The sequence below is a fragment of the Jaculus jaculus genome, chromosome 18 (genome assembly GCF_020740685.1).
Source record: "Jaculus jaculus isolate mJacJac1 chromosome 18, mJacJac1.mat.Y.cur, whole genome shotgun sequence".
NCBI classification, from domain to species: domain Eukaryota; kingdom Metazoa; phylum Chordata; class Mammalia; order Rodentia; family Dipodidae; genus Jaculus; species Jaculus jaculus.
In genome coordinates, this window is record NC_059119.1 from 42,606,113 (window position 1) to 42,627,542 (window position 21,430).

Consider the following 21,430-nt stretch of genomic DNA (forward strand, 5'->3'; position numbering starts at 1 on the left):
TTTCTGAAAAAAATAATTTGGATAAGGTACCACAATTATACAAAGGGTTTACTTGACAGGACTAGGTGAAGCATTCTGCTTAGACACAGAAAACAATTAAGAGTGCATAGTGAAAATGGAGTACAGACGTGAGTCTAAAGCACATGTAAACTTTAGTCACTGATAAACGTGGCATATAAATAATGTGAAGAAAAGCTGTGATATTTAATACTGTTGGGAAAACTGGATATGAAAGTGGAAAGGTAAGGTAAACTTACTTTTCACTCCAATCACCTATAAACATAAAGAATAAGCAATTGTAAATTATAGAAATGCTAGAAGGAAGGCACTTTTATGATTTTCAGAGTGGAGATGCTTACTGACCAAGAAGAGAAAACAGTTTGTCATGAAGTAATTATGATGAATCTGGTATGTAAGACGAAAAAAGCAAAGGCAAGATGTTAATAGGAGGGTGGATGTCATCTGTGCCTGGGGCTTATGGTAAAGATTTTATAAAGATGGTATACTTAACCTCTGCGTAAACATCGGGCTTTCTGTTTCACTGAGGAGGAAATGTAAGATTTGTTTGTTTAATGTCCTTAGCCCTAACCACAACTAGTCAGCGATGTGAAGGCTGGTTTTTGTCTCCTGTTATTCTAAAGCCTGAATTCTGATGCACAGCACTAGGAGCACAGAGGCATGTGTGTGCAGACACATGTAATTGTGTTAAACTCTTTCTCTAAAGATTAAAAAAGATGGCATGCACACAGGCTAATTTAAAAATTAGCTTCGATGATATCATACCCGCCCCCGCAGGATAAACCCCAGGGTCTTACGTGGGCTGGATGAGTACTAGACATCCTCATCCTTAACTTTCTCATATCTCTTTCTATACCTCAGGATAACCTTGAACTTGCTATGTAGCTCAGGGAAGTCTTGGATCTCAGGATTTTCCTTCCTCTACCTCTTAAAAGCTGAGATTCTAGACGTATGCAAATACTACCAACATTAACATAGTACTTTTTTTTTTAAGAGAAAGAGGTATTTGTTAAAGCTTATAGATCCAGAGACGTTTTATAATGACAAAAAAAACCAAAAAACAAAAAACAAACCTGGCCTGCTTTCACATGCCCAAGCAGAGAAAAAAAGCCATAGGCCAAGCCAAAAACCACACAACACACTTCAAGAACTCCAGGCAGAACTAGACACTTTACACATTTTTAGATCGAAGATTTAAATCCACAATCATACTTTAGGGCTGGAACCAAGAATCCACCCAGTGACACTGCCTCCATCCAGGTGGCTACAGATCCAATAGCATTTTACTTTTAATGACCATAAAGTCTCTTTCTAAATGTATTTAGTCACCTTTACTGTAATCTACTAGAATATAACTTATGGGTGCATAGAATATAACTTTGTTTTATTTGTAGGAATAGGTTATTTATATGAATAAGCCTAACACCTTACTGGAAAAATAGAGTTAAAGAAAACATTTATCAGCCTGGCATGGTGATGCACACCTTTAATCCCACAACTTGGGAGGCAGAGGTAGGAGGGTCACTGTGAGTTCGAGACCACCCTGAGACTACATAGTAAATTCCAGGTCACCATGGGATAGAGTGAGACCCTACCTCAACCTCCCACAAAAAAAGCATTGATCCATAATGGCTATTCCCTAATACATGGTGGACTATATGATCAGGAATAAGAATAAAAATGTCTTATGATATCCATTCCATAGTTATCTGCCTTCTTTCTGCACTAAACCTAGAAAGTGCTTTCTTTTTTTTTTTTAGAGAATGTTTTCTTTTTTTTAAAAAAATTTTTATTTATTTATTTATTTGAGAGCGACAGACACAGAGAGAAAGATAGAGGGAGAGAGAGAGAATGGGCGCGCCAGGGCTTCCAGCCTCTGCAAACGAACTCCAGACGCGTGCGCCCACTTGTGCATCTGGCTAACGTGGGACCTGGGGAACCGAGCCTCGAACCGGGGTCCTTAGGCTTCACAGGCAAGTGCTTAACCACTAAGCCATCTCTCCAGCCCAGAAAGTGCTTTCTTTAGCTCTCCACATTTTATCATCTTTACCTTTGGTAAGTCACATTGTTCAAAACAAAATACGTGAAGTGAAATGGCCCATAAATATATGTTCATAAGTCATCACTCTCCTGAGGGACGTTCCTGATGTCTTTATGAGAGTGTTTTGTTGTTGCTATTGTTTATTTGTTTGTTTGTTGCACAGTCAAACTTCTCCCAATCTGGCCCAGAACACACTTACTCACTGAACTGTTTTCATCCTGATATCTTGATTCTAGTGAAGATGTATTACTTGTTTAAGAAACTCAGAATTTCATTCATCTTATTATTCTTCCCCTTGCTAGTCTTTTCCTAAAATCTCTGAATTTTTACACGTTTTGTCTGTCAGATGTTGTGTGATTTATACTAGTGTTATGAAAACATACTGGCATGTTTTAAGTAGAAATTGTCTTTCTTACATTTTAATTTTTTTGTTTATTTTTATTTATTTGTTTGAGAGTGACAGAGAGAGGCAGATAGAGAGAGAGAGAATGGGTGTGCCAGGGCTTCCAGCCACTACAAACAAACTCCAGATGCATACACCCAATTGCGCATCTGTCTAACGTGAGTACTGGAGAATCAAGCCTCGAACTGGGGTCCTCAGCCTTCACAGGCAAGTGCTTAACCACTAAGCCATCTCTCCAGCCCTCTTTCTTACATTTTAATACCCTTGACATTGGTTTTCTTTTTCCATGTGTGGTATGCACGGGTTTAGGCATTTTTAGGTGTGCATGAGCGTATATGTGTTTCTTGGTGTGGGCATGCATGTGGAGACCAGAGGTCAACGTAGGATGTCTCCCTCTATCATTGTTCACATTTCTTCATTGAAGAAAAACTGATGGCTCATCGATTTGACTACTCTACCTCGTCCATTTGCTCTGGAAATCTGCTTGGGTTTGACTCCCAGGCAGTAGAATTATAGGCAGACCACCACCATGCCTGGCATTTTTCACAGGTGCTGAAAATCCAAACTCAACTCCACCGTTGGCTTTTTATGTACCTTGATTCCCTCTGCATTGTGAACATCTGCAAAAATGCACAGAGCTTTACAAGTAGCAGGCTAGTAGGCCCTTACTTTTTTCTCCTTTAATGAATATGTTATTTTCTCAGGGTTCCCGTGGCTTATTTCGCATGCCGAATGATTAAGCCACTTTAAGCATTGAAATACAGCAGTTATGGTTTCTCTTCTTCTTAAATTTCCCCTCTTATTTATTCGTTTTCATGTGCATTGTGCCTGCACAAATCTTGGTCACGTTTCACTGACAACTTTCAGTATGAGAAAGATGTATATAGGTTTAGAGGAAGCTGGTTTTCTGAGAGGGCAGTGGGCTGCATGAAGAAGGGAAGATGTCCACACAAGGATCCTGGGCCCCTTGGGGATGTCTCTGCCCACACCATCTGCAGCAACAGCAAGAAGAGCTTTGAAGGCTTAGATTGGCTATTGTACTGAATAACGGAACATCCACAGAACCGTGATCCATGACCTTGAACACACTACCTCTTTACTGCTGAATGTGATCTTATTCCAAGAGAAGTCAAATTATTCTTCTCAGTCGCCAAGAAAACCTCAAAGCTTTCAAACCACTTTGCCCTAAGAGATGCCTCAAATCTGCTCAAGCAGCCCACAGGAAGTAGACCACAGAATGCACCTGAATTGCTTAGAAGCATCAAACTTTCCATTTCGCACAGAAATCTGCTTCCATTTCCAAGTTCCATGCCAAGTATAAAAAGGATTTGATCTGAGGTAGGAAAGGCTGAAGGATTTCTTCTATGGTTTGCTCAAATCCTAGGTAGATCAAAAAAGATGTGTCTCAATGAGGAGATTAGCAAGGCTCACGGGGCTGAGGGTGTTCAGTGTTGACCCACTCTTGCCCATTCTAACCTTCTAGCATCCAATGTGCCTGGTTTGAAACTAGCCAAATATACAGTCTTATGTGAAGCAACAAGAGGAGAAACTCTTTGTCTCCAAACTAAAATAAAATATAGAAGCAGAATTTTATTGCAAGATTCTTCTTTTGTGAAGAGGCTTTTAGTCAGCATTTGACTGTGTTATGATCCTGAGCCCATTATTTACAGGTGCAGAAGCAAGGAAAGCAGAAATCCATTCTCAGTGTATTTGTCTCTTAGAAGCATGGAGAGAAGCTTAGCCACTCAAAATTTCAGACGTGTCAATGTGTTCAGGAAAGATGAGCCTGTCAGGGAGAAGCTAGTGATGGATAGGGTGCTGTATCTTCTCATAAACTGTCTCTGGACTAGCTCTTGTCCTGTGTCTTTATCTATTTATTGGATCCAGGACTTCCTTCAATGACCTTCTCCTTAGTGAATGTAATATCTTGTTCCCAGGGTTCATAGTGAGATACTTTTCCACAGTGTCAGGTTTCATTCTGAGCAGCAACTAAAGGTTATAGAAGTTACTGTGGGCTTTTAAGGACTGGCAACCTATGTCTTCCATTAATATTTGCATGACTTTTGGCCAAAAATAAGTCAACTTTATATATTTGTTTAATGAACTTTAGTGAATGACTGCAATTTCAAAAAGAAAACAGAGGCACCTAGTTGAGCACTTCTGTGTGTTTAGATGATTGTGATTGTCTATGTTTGGATAGCAGGACAGCCCTCTGTTGCTACCCAGATCATATTTCCTTTGAGAAGCTTTTAGCTCTGAAGGAGCTGCATATTGATTCCTGTGGTTTTACATAAAAGATTGGCCCTTAAAAAGAAACCTATGACTTAAAATCAGATGTATGCTAAGGTTGGTCTGAGAATGCCACAAAAATGTACTGGAAGGGGAAAGTGAAAACTCAAGCACTCTCACTTAATGAAAGGAAAGAATGTTTACTAGTTAGTTAGCCATGCAGTAGACAAGTATATGATAACATTAGACATAAACAAGGCCCACAAAAGGCCAAAAAAGTACAAAATCTATTAATTTATCATAACTACATAACTACATTACTTATGGAGCTAAGCTATTACACATTATATGTGTAAGACATGTATCTCTAAACCCTTTATGGAAAAATTTTATCACCATGTATATATATATATATATATATACATATATATATGTATATATATATATATATTTACAAAAATTCAAATTTGAGGTTGAGAAGCTTCACCCAATTAGTTTAAATATGGTTAACTAGCTTGTATAATTACTTCGCTTTGAGATTGTAGATAAGAAAAATGAGAATTTTGGTGATATGAAAGATATAAAATTATCACATTATGCATTTTCTCTAGGAGTGACAAAAATGAGTATCTAAAAAGAGATTATATTATGATGAAAAGTCATGATATGAAAATCAGTCAATCTTTATTCTTCAAAATAAATATTTTCATCCATTAGAAACTGAATAGTAATGTCACCGCTTGAGTCCATAGTGAGTGGATATTGAAATCAACTTGGAATAATGCCTACTTTTATAAAAATAAAAAAAAAATCATAGGAAAAGGCTTATGTGATGTATATAGTTCTAAACAAATGAGAAGAAACGATTGCAAGTTCTTGAATTAGAAAATCTATTTAACTTTTAGATTTTATGAATTTTTGTGAAGAAGGCCTATAGCATGGGAACTTATCTCAAGAGTGGGATATCAACTATATCAAACATTCTAGCCACATATTATCAAGGCAAACAATGCTGTTGTTATTACATTTTTTCGGAAAACAACTTGTTTAAATATGGTATGTGGATTATTCAAAACAAATAGAAAACAAAAATGTATTAATGTCCACGAATGTGAAATATGTCCTCTCCTTGATGCTGGCAGTATCTCACTATGAGGCGCTAATGAATGTGTGGTGAACTGTGACTGCCTACTGACTCAAGTGGTGCATTACTGAATCTGGTAGTACTAACCATTCCAATTGCTTCCAAACTAAAAGGTAGAAATGTGCTATATTTTTTATTACATTGTTTATATTGCCTCCATTTTATTGTACATGTTATTCTTACTAGAAATCCAGGTATTTTAATGAAGAGGAAAGCTTGGAAATATCTAGTAATTTACAAAAAAAAAAAAAAAGACAAACTAGAAAGCAAGCAAACAAAATCACATTAAATTTAAAGCTCAAATAGTCATTTGCGTTAACTATAAATTAAATATATAACAGCAAAATATCAAAAGATCCACCTCAGTTTTAACATGCTAGGATGTGAAGAAGGAGATGCCAATAACCCAGTTTTCAGGAAGTTTTCCAGATTATTCTGACCATCATCTTTCCTTGAGAGCAACTTCTCTAGAGACCCAGATTTTTACTCCAGTTTCAGCAGTGCCTATCCATAGACACCAGAGAAAATCTCCTCAAGTTTATGGGACTCTCTTTTGAAATGCTAACATTTACAATCCTCTGGTTGATTGAGAGCTCTGATGAAGTTTCACAGTTCAAATAAATTTAGCTGCAAATTAGCTGATGTCTATTACTTACATTGAATCATAAGATTTAAATGTATATGTAAAACTAGAAAGGAGATGGGCAACCATGTGTACATCCAAAGACATGTGTTCTTTTAATATTTTATTACCATGATAATTTGTGGACAATACAGTACTAATGAATGGCCAAACGTCTTACACAAGTTTCCCACCAGAGTGTATTTTCTAGCCCTTCCCTATTTCCTTACTCTTATAGCAAAAGAGTGATCCTCGAGTAGACACTTATTGCAGTTTGAACAAGTCACCTCTGTCCTTTGGGGGAATTGAGCACTTGAAGCAAATTAGTTCAAGAGTGGGATTCAGTGGACCTGGATCAAGTGAATATAATCCCAAAGATACCAGAAATTCTTCTCTGGGGAACTTTTTTCAGTTTTTCGAGGTAGGATCTCACTCTAGCCCAGGCTGACCTGGAATTCACTATGGAGTCTCAGAGTGGACTCAAACTCATGGCAATCCTCCTACCTCTGCCTCCCGAGTGCTGGGATTAAGGGCATGCACCACCACTTCAGGCTCTGGGAGCTTTTATATTAGAATATATTCCTTTTTAAGATATCGTAAGATTTAACAATTCCTTCTTTAGCGAGACACCTGTTAAACCCCTGATACATTCAGAGTCACTGAACTTAAACTAGAATTGGGGAAGGAATGAAACATTAAGGAATCCATTGCATTTAATGAACAACCTTCAGTCTTGTGCATCTAAAGTGGTGTAGTTTTGTACTGTTCTTAGGAGAATTAAGAAAACAGCATTTAAATGGGATAGAGAACCTGGGCCAGGCAATACTGACTCAGAGAATGTTGATCTATGAATGTCACTATGTAATAGATGGTGAGGTAAAGTAATGGAAGGTTTGTATATAATTAATTAGTATAATAATGCATTTTTCATAAATCTGAGTGTTTCTTAACTCAATGACTATATCCACTGCAGTGAAATCAAGTCATACTCCCCAGCATTGCCTCTCCCATGGTCACGTAATACCAAATAGAAAGTGGAGAACAGAACCTAATGTTCCTGATAGCAAGTGAAGAGATCTATCCATAAGAAAATACTAGTCCTTGTTGATTGATATTTCCATAATTTTACTGCAGAAATAATTATAATCAAATATATTCACACAAACAGAGGACAAATAATATTAGCTTTCCCTTTAAATATTTCATCTTTAATGAAACCTCACTTAAATGAAAAAATTAAATTGGGGGCAAGAAATAACCATCAAATGTATTTTTCTGACAGTCCAAAAATCAATTGGAGGGATTCTCTCCTAAGCTGTGGGATACACATGCTTGAAGTAGAAAATTTACCATAGAGAAGAGTTCCTTCCTGAAATTTCATTTTCCTCAACATGAAAGAGTCCAATAAGTTCAAGGCTGGTATGGAAGATCCCTTGTAAGATCCCTCAAAAAGGCTTTTTTTTAAAAAGAAATATTAATCTTTTAAAATGTGTTTATTTGAGCAGGAGAGAGAGAGAATAAGCACACCAGGGCCTCCAGTCACTGCAAATGAACTCCAGATGCATGTGCCCCCTTGTGCATCCGGCTTACATGGGTCCTGGGAATCGAACCAAGGTCCTTTGGTTTTGCAGGCAAATTCCTTAACCACTCAGCCATCTCTCCAGCTCTCATAAAGGCATTTTAAGTCTATCATCTTGCCTGAGATTATCAGCAGGAAAGAACACAAGAGTTTGACACACACAGCCAGGTTTCAGTAAATGTTTATTGTGTGGGTTGATAAAGGAGTGTTTCCATAAACCAGGAGTGCTGTAGAACCAGAGAGGCTTGAACAGAAGGAAACACTGGAGATCCCTTAGTCCAGCTATATGGCTCACCAGGAAGGAAAATGAGACCCATTGATCCTATGCAGTGTTGCCAAAGGCAGAGCGCTGAAAAGTGGCTGAGAAGAAACCACTATTCAATACTCATGACTTTTAGCTTAATGTTTTCCCCACAGAAAGTGAAAAATAAATAAATCAACCTAAAGCAAACATGTCAAAATGACTTTACAACTCGTACAGATGGAAAGGTTAAGAAGGATAACTCAGGGTATTAGGCATAGTGATATTCACAGCAACATAACATTTGGCAATCATTGTTTTCTTTTTATTGTTAGTCAGTCCTTTATACTGCCGAAGTTTTAGTTACTTTAGTATACATAATAATATCTAATATTAATTCCAAATGCCAAATGTCCAGGTGTGATGTTACACATGGCATAGTGTGTTCAATGGAAATTCTTTGCAGAGAAGAGCTTCCTGAAATGAGAAGCAAGGCAGGCTACATTGTAAAGAGAACCTCCCTCATTTTAGTCAGTCCTCTCAGAAATTACTGGATGACGATAAATGTGACTGTCAAGCTGCCTTGGGTGTACTTTCCACTTCCACACTTCCCACTTAAGCAGCAGAGGTGGGAATAGAGAGACATGAGTAACAAAGTCACAGGACTTCTGAAAGTCTTCCGTTCACAGGCAGATAATGGAAGGAGAGACCACTGTGGGATCATATGCAGGGTGTGTGTGTTGGCACAGACGAAGAATCCATGTTGTGCACTCTTGATGTGCTGAGCTTGTTGACGCCTTAAGGACTTCCAAGGTGGCGTGAGGCACAGTGGCAGTGGGGACTTCCAGGGTGGACAGAGGACAGCAACAGAAATACAGCCCGTACTCTCTGTATCTTCTCAGGATCCATTTTAAGACCCAGTGGGACATACAGGAACCCCAACTGGGCTTGTTCCTTTCTTTTTCTTAAGTGTACAGTTGTATGGACACTTCCTATATTGGTACCATCCTTTCCCTCCTCCCTGCCCGCATTCGGCTGAGGGCCCTCCTCAGTGGGTTACTGCTATTGCCCGTAGGGTTTTGAGATATGAGATGTGAGAGCCTCAGTCAATCCTTGAAGTGCCTTGAACGTTCCTTCCCTTCTACTCTGTGTCTCTTACATTCTTTCCACCCCCCCCCCCCACAAAATTCCCTGAGCCATGGTGGGCGTGTTTTAAGTCACTTTAGTGTTGCGCTCTCAGCAGGTTCTGGATTTTGGCTTTGGGGCATTTTGAGTATCCTCAGTGTCTGTCTCCACGACCCTGATGCTGGTTGACAGACTCTCTTTTGAAGCGGCACTCTTCGTCCTCTGTCCAATTCCTCTGTGGTTTCACCTCGCCCTGGCTGATATGTGAGGGGTGGTTTATCTCCTTATTCTAGATGCTTTCTGAAAAAGATAAACAGGCTCTCCAAAGGTGACTGAGGTAAGAATAGGTTCAATAAGATAAGAATTTTTTTAACATTTATTTATTTGAGAGAGAGAGAGGGCGCACCAGCACCTCCAGCCACTGCAAATGAACTCAAGATGCTTGTGCCGCCTTGTGCTTCTGGCTTATGTGGGTAATGGGGAATCGAAGCAGTATAAGGACAAGCATTCTGGGGACTGGCTTCCTTCCAGATTTGATCTGGACCACTCCATGGTCTGTGTGGGTAGCACGTAGTGTCTTCAGCAATAGGGTCTTACCTTTTACCTCCGGTGAGTAATCAACTGCTTTGACAGAAGAAGCCTGTCTTGGGCTGGAGTTAAACGCTTGCATGTGAAGCCTAAGGACCTTGGTTCAAGGCTCAATTCCCCAGGACCCATGTTAGCCAGATGCACAAGGGGACACATGCGTCTGGAGTTCGTTTGCACTGGCTGGAGGCCCTGGCGTGCCCATTCTCTCTATCTGCCTCTCTGTCTTTCTCTGTTTGTCACTCTCAAATAAATAAATAAAAATAAACAAAAATACTTAAAAAAGGAAGAAGAAGAAGCCTGTCTTCTTGTGGGGGTAGGTGTGTAGAAGTTATGATGGCTAATAATATGCTGTGTATACCTCTCTATCTCATTTTAAAACTATGTGAAGAAGAGGACTGAAATTCTTAGCAAATCTCATCTTAAATCTAAAAATTAGGTAAAGTTTTACATAGCCCAGAGGGGCCAATACTTTTTTCAAGATGCTGTTTTCAGAGTGGAAAAAGAAATGAGTGTGCATGTTTCAAAGCAGTGGCTAACACAATGTAACACATACATATACATAATAAACCTTTTACATATATAGCCCCTAAATATATCCCATGTATTAATGATCTTTTAAAAAAATTATTAATTAGTTTTGTATTCAGTAAATACAGTCAATTTGGTACCATTATTAGGCTCATCTGTGACCTACCCCCTTCCCTTGGCCCCTCCTTGTTGAGGTATATGGGTCATGCATTGTAGAGTTAGCCCACAGTTATGGGTAAGATAAATGTCTCTGCATATCATGACCCAACATGTGGCTCTGACATTCTTTCCACCCCCTCTTCCACAAAATTTCTCTGAGCCATGTTGGGTTCATTTTTGGTCTGCTTCAGTGATGAGGTGTTGGGGGCCTCTGGGTCTCTGGCTCTCTGATTTGGTAGGAGTTGATTTTTTCTCTGTGTTGGTCTCCTTCACCCTTGTGCTGGTACTGGGTTCACCAGGAAAACAGCATCCTTCCTTGTTTTGCCAATTTTTCTTAGTTTCATCTGGGGCCCTTTTGAGGTATGATGGGATGGCTCTTTCCTTAGGATCTACATCTATCTGAAAAAGAGAAGCAGATTCTCCAATGGAGAGTAAGTTAGAACCAGGACAAATGAGATAACCCTTGCTTTTTTATAGAGAATTTAATAGGTGTAGGCCCTCCTGTAGCCCACGATTGATGGTAGCCTGATAATGGACAGTGGGCTTATGTTTGGATATGGTTCTGACTTGTTTGCAGCTCCGGCTATGGGTCCCTTACCACTGAGGGGATCAGTTAGCCAAATCAAATGCAGATGGTTCCCCACCATGGCTGTGTGCCACTATTGCACTTGTGTGGGCATCACAACAAGTTATTTGCTGCTAAGTAGGTTAGACCATGAGTTGCTTGGACAGATATTGGCCATTTTCCCCCAGTCGCCTATGTAGCACCTTCTGGCACTAGACATGCTGACTGTCTGGGGACTGACTCTCTTCCAACTTCTACCCATGCCATTCCATTTTACGTGTCATCCACATAAGGTGTCTTCAGCAGTAGGGTCTTACCACTAACCTTTGGTGGTCATCAAGTATTCTGACAGAAATCTGTCTTTCTCTTAGGAAACCTTGTAGGACTCTCTGATCAAAAGCTCACTGTGGATGATAGCCACATGCTGGTACTGGGAGTTACAGGTCAGTGTAGGAAGGAAAAAGATAACTAACATACAAGAGCTAGAAAGAGAGAGAGAGAGAGAGAGGAAGAGGGGGGGGGAGGGAGGGCGGGAAGCTGTAGAAGATTAAGGTTAGTCTTCCTCATACCCTCTCCAGTGTCTTGTGGCTCAGGTGTTCCCTCTAAGGGCCTGGTGAAGGTTCAGCCATTTGGTCTGCCTTTTAGGAAGTAGAATTTTAAGGGCAACGGAGGGGTGGGAAACACAAATCTAGACCCAAACGGCTATGGTACCATAAACTCCATAAACTTATTAATGATCTTTTATAAGTGTATTATTATATGCACATTATACTATTTAGTCTTCACAACTACTCTAGGAGATAGATCCCAGAATGGTGGTCTCCGCTTACTGGTACAAACACAGAGGCTGACGTGACTGGTTGCCTGCCCAAGCACTCATTAATATGGGCGTAGCTCAAGCCTCTGTGCTCTATGCTTCATAAATGTTGGGCTCGCTGCTGTCACTCCCCAGCACTCTCAGAGCTCATTCTTCATGCAGCCACCAGACCTATCTTTGGGATGTAAATCAACCGTCACTCCCCAGACTACAACAATTTAACAGCTTCCCATTGTATGAGGAACAAGATCCAAAACTTAGACAAGACCTAGAAGGCCGTCCGTATGCTATCCGTGCTATCCGCGCCTCTCAACTTAGATCCCATTCCACTTTGTCCCACTCTTGGCTCTACACGCACCAGATTATTTTTCTCTTTGTGTAATGAAGAAAATAGATGTTTGTTTATGCATTGAGCCCTCAGTCCTTGGGCAGTGTCTTTGCCTAGATCATCTTATAAACATTTCGTCAGCATTCAGGACTCAGTTGAAATGACATCTTTTAGACACATCTTCATGTCGCTTTCCTGGTCATTGGCACTTTTATTTTTTCACTGTCACAATGACTGTTTACACATTAGTTTCATTGGAGGGGAAATTCTGAAGGCTTTGTTTCCTAATGTGTTTCCCTAACCTGCATTTTGCCTCCTGACTGTTGGCACCTCATATGTAACTGTAGACTGAGCTGAGTGAAAATTAATCTTCTTAATAGCAAACTCCGTAGTAGGTGTTTGGCACTTGTTACTTTGGGATTCAATATTTATTTTGTTATGAAATAAGACAAGCCTATGATTTTCCATCATTTCTTTTCTGCTTTTTCCACTAATGAGAATGATATTCTATAATCCAGATGCTCCTGGTTTAAATAGATTTTATTATATTCCAACTTACCATTGGCGTTATTTTAGTAGTTCATATCATACTGTCACAGACAAAAACCTAAAACCTTGGCTAAAACTTCTAAGAAGAAGCAAGGGGTTGAATGGTATTGTACAAATACATCTTTTCTGATCTCAGCATAAAGGATCATTGGATTTATAACACATATGTTTACTTTCTCCTTTACCTGAGACATTTGGTAATATGAGAAACAAACTTCCACATTTGTGGAACTGTCATTCTTGTTTTAAACATAGTAAACTTACACTTAATAGTGTACATGCCCTTTGTTCCTAGGTGTTATTAATGTTTAAAATGTTTCAAGTTGGGCTGGAGAGATGGCTTAGCAGTTAAGGCATTTGCCTGCACAGCCAAAGGATCTAGGTGTGATTCCCCAGGACCCACATTAGCCAGATGCACAAGGGGGCACAGGTGTCTGGAGTTTGTTTGCAATGGTTAGAAGCCATGGCGTGCCCATTCTCTCTCTCTCTGTCTGTCAAATAAATAAATAAAAATAACATGTTTTAAAAAAATGTTTCAAGTTCACTTAGACAGTGAGTGAAAATATGACATCCCAGGTCCATTTATTTTCACTGAGCCTAGTCACATGTAGGATGCATGATTGCTCCCAATTACAATAGTGGATACAGATATTATGAGAAAGAACTATATATGAGGTGGCAGAAGCCTTATTACGTTCATTCACAAATAATGACCACTTGTTAGACTATACCAGGGGATGATGTGCTTTTGATTTATGTAGCAGAGAACCACTAAGTTTCCCAATGCACTAAAAATTCTATTGTAATTGTGCCTAACAATGAAACACATGTAGAGTAATAACAATAATAAGCCATTATTTTCAATGATGTACAGGCTGGGCTCTCTGCCGGAGATCATGTCAAACACTTATGTGACACATCTACACACCGATCAGATCTATACTGTACATTTTTTCTTCTAGGCTTCCTTTCTACAAACAAAAGATGCAAAATAATTGAGTTGTATGCTTATCCAGTAAGAACAGTGCCATGACGTCAATATCCTTTAATTTCTATTACTTAACTCAGTTGTAATAGACACAGAAACACCCTCCACCATTCTGAGAGACATCCTGCATTGCAACAGTGTAGCTCTCTGTTTCACAATAGGGTGACATTTCGAAGTTCCTATTAGAGTCAACAGGAGGCTCACATAATATTGTAGATGCTGTATAATTTGGCTGGGGAGAATACAGAGACCTCCATTTCTTATATGCTCCATGGCACACTAATGACATGGTTCCTAGATCAGTCTGAAAAACAGGAGTTGAGAACATTTTATAAATGATTTCTTTTAACTAAAGCTTTCCTGTTAAGTTCTCCACTCTCCTTTGACTTTTCAAAATGCCATTAATGTATCAATTTTTAAAATCACATTCTGTAGTTTGGACTGTTTTACTATGTGAAGAAATTACTTTGATAATTCAAATTATAGATTTTTTAGAGTTAAAGGCAATACCACTCTGACTCTGGGGAAAAGAAATATCCTTTGGCTACTCTTTGAAGCATTAATTTCCCACTATATGTCACCCTAACCAAGTATATAGTAGTGTGATTTCCTACTTGAAATTGTGTGAATAGTCACTTCATGAATAAGGATTGTCTATAAACCCAGAATACCTGCTAGGAATATAATTGTATTCATATACTTCACAATTAATCGTTAATTGGCACCCAGAGGTTTCCCAAGTTCTTTCAGAGAATCATTTTAAATTCCTATAGTATGTATTTTTATTTACTCCAGGTTAAAAGATGCCATGTCTAGTTGTTGGGACTTGCGCCGACAGTCCCAGACATGGTGATGCTGGTCACATAGTGAATGAAGGCCTTTGCCCATGGCCTTCCCTGTAGATCCACGGGAAACTGACTGGCTCTGAGGCCAGAGGACATATAATAACCTGCTTGGTTTCCATGGCCTGTTGTTACTTAAACATGCAAATTAGTTACACTATAGGTTTGGGAAGTCATTGCATGTCTTTTTTTTCTGCAAAAAAAAATTGCTCCTTTTTCAGCTGCATTTAATTTTTGAGTCTCTACATAGAGGCTTAGCTGAAGGTATATCTGGAAACTAATGAAGAGTCTGAAGGTAGAATGAAGAGAGGAACTATTATGTTCTGGTTTGTGGTCAAAGCCCATAATATTTTCTATTGAGTTGGCACCCTGTTATTTGACAGTATGGATCAAAATAACATTCAGGTCTTGTTTATCTTTCATATTTAATCTTCTCAAGTATATTTTTAATAACTTATCTCTTCCTTTGGGTTATTTAAATTAAGCTTGGTATTTTATTTTTGAGTTTGTTGCTTTGAGGTTTACCTAAGATGAAATGAAACCCTGAGTGACTATTTTTACAAAACAAAATTCTTTGCTACAAAACAATGGAAGTTAGCCTTAGAATTAATATAGGTTCAATTATACTTAAGAAGTCTAGGTTTTTTTATTTTTTGTTTTTGCATGAGGGTCTCAAAATTCAGAAACTGTTCTACTCTTCCTTTGAAGTAATGCTATTTTCTTTATAATAATGATTCCTTTAATTCCTAAATTATACAGATGTGGCAAATAAAATAATTTCATTTCCTGGTAAGGATCTAACTAGACATGAATTTCAACAGACAAAATTCTATGGCTTTTTTGTTTTGTTATTTTATCTCTATATACTGAGACAGCTAAACTTATTACTTAAGATAATAATGTCAAGTTCTAGAGTGTCCCTTTGTTGAGTCAAGGATGTTTTTGTCACAATATTCTGTGTACTTGGTTTTGAAGTATAAAAACAAATGAAGCAGGTCTTTCACTCAAATGTTCTCTTTTGTGCAGTTGCTTTTTCCATTTATTGGTTTTAGTTTCTGGTTTCTGTTGATTGTGGGCTTGGCATCACATGATTATCACACAGCTTTAATGCACTGGTGTGATCTGGGATTTCACATGAAAAGCAGAGTGGTCAAGAACAGTCATGCAGGAAGTTTCTCAGCATAGGGAAACAGTCTGACAATTCCTTCTGTCAGTAGGCTCAGTGGGACTTATTTGTCCATTTGTGTTCATACAATATTGGATAATTTGCTTAGAGATTATTTACTTGGTGAAGTTTAGTGAGCCTGGAAGTTGTGCAAATAAAACGTCAAGTTATTGAGTCTATATGTCATGAACAGGAAAGGGAAAGAAAAAAGAAAAGAAAAGAAAAGAAAAGAAAAGAAAAGAAAAGAAAAGAAAAGAAAAGAAAAAAAAAAGAAAAGAACATGGTCCTAAGAATCAATTTCTGCGTGAATGTGGAAAGTCATTCAACCTCTTTGTCTACTATCCTTTGTATAAAGTAGAAATCAATGATTCTTGGTGTTGAAAGAAATCCATTTGTTCAACCTTCCCATCCAAGCATTGAATACCTTTAATGGCATTCAATTAAGTGGATGACTTACCTTTAAGTTCTTTCTGAAAAATTTGTTTTGTTGTGTCAGATGGCATTTCAGCTTCTTGATAGCTATAAGAAAATTTTCATTCTAATGGATTATAATGTTTCAATTCTTGAATTTTATTTATACCTCTCATGTGATACAGAGTAGCATTATTCTCCCAAAAAGGACATGAGTCCTGATATGTGAAAATATTCTAATAAATTCCTTAATTCTTTATTTTTAGAGAAATTAAAAAGAATTATCAGCAGACTTAATTTAGAAGTTTATTATTATTTTTTTTTACTTTTAATTTTTCTGTTCGTTTGTTTGTTTGTTTTTTTTGAGGTAGGGTCTTACTCTAGCCCAGGCTGACCTGGAATTCATTATGGAGTCTCAGTGTGACCTCGAACTCATGGCAGTCTTCCTACCACTGCCTCCCGAGTGCTGGGATGAAAGGCATGCGCCACCACGCCCGGCTAGAAGTCTCTTGTCATTTCAGACAATGCTCAAGCGTTTCAGTGTGTGTGAGGAGACTAGGAATACAGGTGTGAGCTGGCAAGCACTGAAGTTCAGAACCATGCTGTCCTCAGTCTTTTCAGTAGTGCACTCTGTGCTTGCACAGAGCTGTTTTGTCTTCACATTGTTTATTCACGTTAAGAGTCTTCCTGTGAGTTTGCTGAGAACCCCTCTTTTCCTGTTACTATTACTGATTTGCTTGGGTAACAAGAAATCTGAGAAGGAAGGTCAGGTTTAGTCCCTTCAAATTTAACCTTGATAAAGTTATCACCAACATATAGTATTCTAGTCCTTTCATTGAATTGTCCCTCAGAAAATTACCAACCAAGAGAAGTGAATTTTTCTCTAAGATCCGGATAGCTAGAAAGTGTAGAAAATCCAATGGCATCAGCTTAGGTCTTTTTATTCAGTTCTGCTACAAAACAAAAGCAAGGCAATATGTAATATTTAAATAAGTACTCCAACTCATAACCAGATTTCTCTTAATGTTTTTTTGTGCTTCTATCTGTCCCATGCCTTGACAGCAAACCATGAATTCACACATTATCATTATTTCCATGGAGCCTGCATATAATAATAATATTAATATGTTCTGAAAAGTCTTTAAGTAAGACATTTAACAATATTATTTTTGGTTTTTTACTAATAACTATAACAATATGACCAATATATTGTTCATATTTTCCTATTCAAGATGAAGCTTATTACCCTCATGTCTGTTAGTTTTTGTAAACTTCATATTTGTACTATGTATGAAGTTTATATTTTATCATATTATCTGCATGAGGTTATATATTATTTCTACTGTTATTATCTCATAATATATGAGGTATCTTAAATAAAAAATTATAGTGTCTTGACTATACTATATCTCTTCAAGCCCCTAAAAAGTTATTTAAGTAGAGTATTTCTTTTTTTTTTTTTTTTTTTTTTTTGAGGTAGGGTCTCACTCTGGTCCAGGCTGACCTGGAATTAACTCTGTCATCTCAGGGTGGCCTTGAACTCATGGCAATCCTCCTACCTCTGCCTCCCAAGTGCTGGGATTAAAGGCGTGCGCCACCACGCCCGGCCCAAGTAGAGTATTTCTAAACATGGTTCTCTGCCTGCTTAAACAGTAGACTACTATAATTAAACTTTTATCACTAAAATCTATTCACAAAAAGTTTTGTATTTTTCCTTTGTTCTCAGTGTGTTAAACACCATTCCTTTCTACAGGCAACATGGTCTGTCAGAGGAACTTATTAGTAGGCAGGGTACTCTATTTGGGCCTGTCTCCTGGTGAATATTTTGAACTTGATAACCATGCAAGCTTCATCATTTTCAGTAATGAAAATGAAGGATTAAATGAGAAGATAGTCTCCAAAACTCCCTTTTGCTCAGAGATCTATTCTGAATGATCAGTAGGACTGTAAATTGTGTTGAATATCTTCAGAGAAGTGGATGTCTCTACATCTCACCCTGAGAAATGGGTCTCACACCTCTATATCACCATAGGTGATAGTATGTGTGTGAACACACACACACATTTAATATATACAGCTATATCTATATCTATGAATCAATGAACATTCAAAAACATATGAAAAAGGCTGGAAGGATGGCTTAGCAGTTAAGGCACTTGCCTGCAAAAGCCAAAGGACCCAGGTTCAATTCTCCAGGACCCACGTTAGCCAGATGCACCAGGGGGTGCATGCATCTAGAGTTTGTTTGCAGTGGCTGGAAGCCCTGGCACACCCATTCTCTCTCTCTCTCTCTCTCATAAATAAATAAAAATTAAAATATATATAAAAAATTAAAACTCTTGGAGAAAGCTATTTTTAAAATTATTTTTATTTTACTTGAAAGGAGAGAGACAGAAAGAGAATGGAGTGGGTGCACCAGGGCCTCTTGCCCCTGAAAATAAACTCCAGATTCCTGGACCACTTTGTTCATCTGGCCTTACAAAGGAACTAAGTAACTGAACACTGGGCATCAGCCTTCACAAGCAAGGGTCTTTAACCATGGGTGAAGCTCTCTAGCCCAAGGGAACTACTTTTTATAGACCATGTTAACTATTTCCTAAAGCCTAAGACCTCAGGGTTGTTGTAATGTGTGAAATTCCCATGGGATTAAGTAAAGTCAAACAGTTTATTTCTTTTGCTCAATTTTTATCTTATGTTTATTTATATTAGCAGTGGATAATACTAAATATATTAACAGATTTTCCAAGATTTAGAATTGTTCTTTTAGTTTATTCTCAATTTCATCATAATTCTGCATCATAATTCTCTTCCTTGCAAATCATTTAGATTTGTTTTTCCAAATGTTATCTTTAGCCAGCTAGATTTGATTTTTGTCAATAATATGATGTTAAAAAATCTTTTCCACCTTTTTCTTGCAGGTTAATTATGTGTCCCAGTACCATTTATTGGCTAAATTGTCCTTTTCTCATTTATATAAAATAACTAAGTTAGTATAAGTGATTTTCATATATCCTTGGGAATATTTTAGTTATTTTATTCCCTCATGTAATTATCACAAATTTCAAACAAATGTCTGTATTTACATATTAACTCACTTGCTCTTGTTTCTATGGCATGTTTTAATTATTTTGGCACTTTTGGGGTCTTTTTAATAGAACTTTAAAATCAAATTGACACAATAATTTTAAAGTTTTCATTCGAATTCATTAGTATTTTGCTGATCCTATTAAGCTATTCATGTATGTTAAAATGCTGAATGTCCCCAGCATCTACAGAACCCTGTTGTCTTTATGCAATGTATTCCTAAGCCAAATCATTCTCACAAGTCACTTTGGTCTTTCAGTTTGTACAGCCATGTTAGTAAATGTGGCATTATTTTCCTCAATTATAATATTTACAATGGTCATATTTTTATCTGATTTTTTTATACTAGGTGTATTTTAAAGTATGCTATCAAATCAAAATGTGTTAAGTAGGAATCCTTGTTCCGTTTGTGATCTTAAGGAGAAGATTGTAGATTTCACTATTAAGGACAGCATGTGCTTTGAGCATCACCACATTGATCATTATCACATTAGGTAGGCATGGAGGAAGATGACAGCCATTCACCAATGAGGCCAGGTGGCTGCACTGATGTGGCTCTTTTGGTCCTCACACCAGTCCTAAAAGATCAGTATCACTTAGCCATTTTCAGAAACCAAGATTTTAAGAAGTGTGTAATTTGTGCCAGTGACAATTATCAGTGGTCCAGTTGAAGTCTAAGCTTATATTTTGGTGACTCCCAGTGTTAAACCACCCATAACGCTGAATTGACCGGTTCTGTGAACATTCCCACACAGGCATTAGCTCTGCGTTGTGCACTCCAGATCACTCAGTATTGCACCCAGCTCTTGGGAAGTGCTCAGTCAATTCAGAATGCATGAAGTGAGGGTCTCCTTCCTTCCTATGACTCACTTAGAAGGTGGCGGGTTTTGTTTTTGTGGTAGTCTTCACTAATTGCAAATAGTCACTGAGAATCCTATCCAGGCTCCATCCCTTGTGGAAGTTGCTAGGTATTACTGAGGGCCGTGGCTCACCTGCCTGGAGTGGCCACTAGGGAGCAGAGTCTTCATCAAGGAAGTCAGGCCATTCTGTCAGGGGGCGCTGAAACTTTCATCTGAGCTCTATCTGCAGGCCATGAGTTAAACTACCAAATGCAAATAGTCCTGAAACTCAATCGCATGGCCAACATAGACATGATGACACATTCCTATAATCCTGCTGCTCAGGATGCTGAGGCAGAATGATTATAAACTAGGATTACAGAATGGCCTACATATTGAGGCTGTGACTCAAACAAAACAAGAGATCAGAACAGAGGAAAGCAGAGAACAAAACAGCAAAAAGAAAAACGAAACCTCTTGAGGCAATGACAAGGGAAGCGAATGCATTCTGGTGTATGATTTTCTAATTAATACATACAAGGACGCCATTTGTCAGTGGAACCATTCAGTTTCTCCAGTAGCATTACATAGACAATTCTTTTTACAGTTCATCACAAGCTGATTCCCAACAATACTGTGTCATCTCATAAATTTTTCTGGGCACACCGTCTTCATCGTATGGAAAGTCAAAGGGGCTTGTGGCTTACATTCTTCAGACTTACATCATTAGCGAGGAAGATTGCTCTTTCCAAAAGTCAAATAGCTTGCTTGATCCATCTAGCATCTTGTAGTATCCACATTGTTACTCCTAAATATCCTAAAGTCTGAGATATGCAAGACTTCATTTACATGCTATTCCCAAGACGATGTTCTGGAATTCATACCAGTCTCATAAAAGCCAGCACTACCATCTGCTTGGCGAGACTAGGGAATGAATTAACAGCCCAGCTGACTCCATTAGACGTTTTATAACTACTCCCTCCATCTGGGGAGGGAGCGCACATGCTCAGTAGGAGATCTATTTATTCCCAGATCAAATTCTTTCTTTTCTTTTTTTTTTTTCAAATCTTTTCTTTCCTCCTCACCATGTAATTTGTTATGGTCTCTCAGTGATGAAAATATTTGTCTCCTCATTGTGAAAGATCTTTGAACATAAATGTCTCAC

The 21,430-nt window shown here is 38.1% G+C and overlaps 1 protein-coding gene across 1 annotated transcript in view; it reads left to right on the plus strand.

Annotated features, from left to right (window-relative positions):
- Positions 1-21,430, plus strand: part of LOC101599863 (neurexin-1) — a 545,566-nt gene that overhangs the window by 389,323 nt on the left and 134,813 nt on the right. The window lies entirely within an intron of this gene.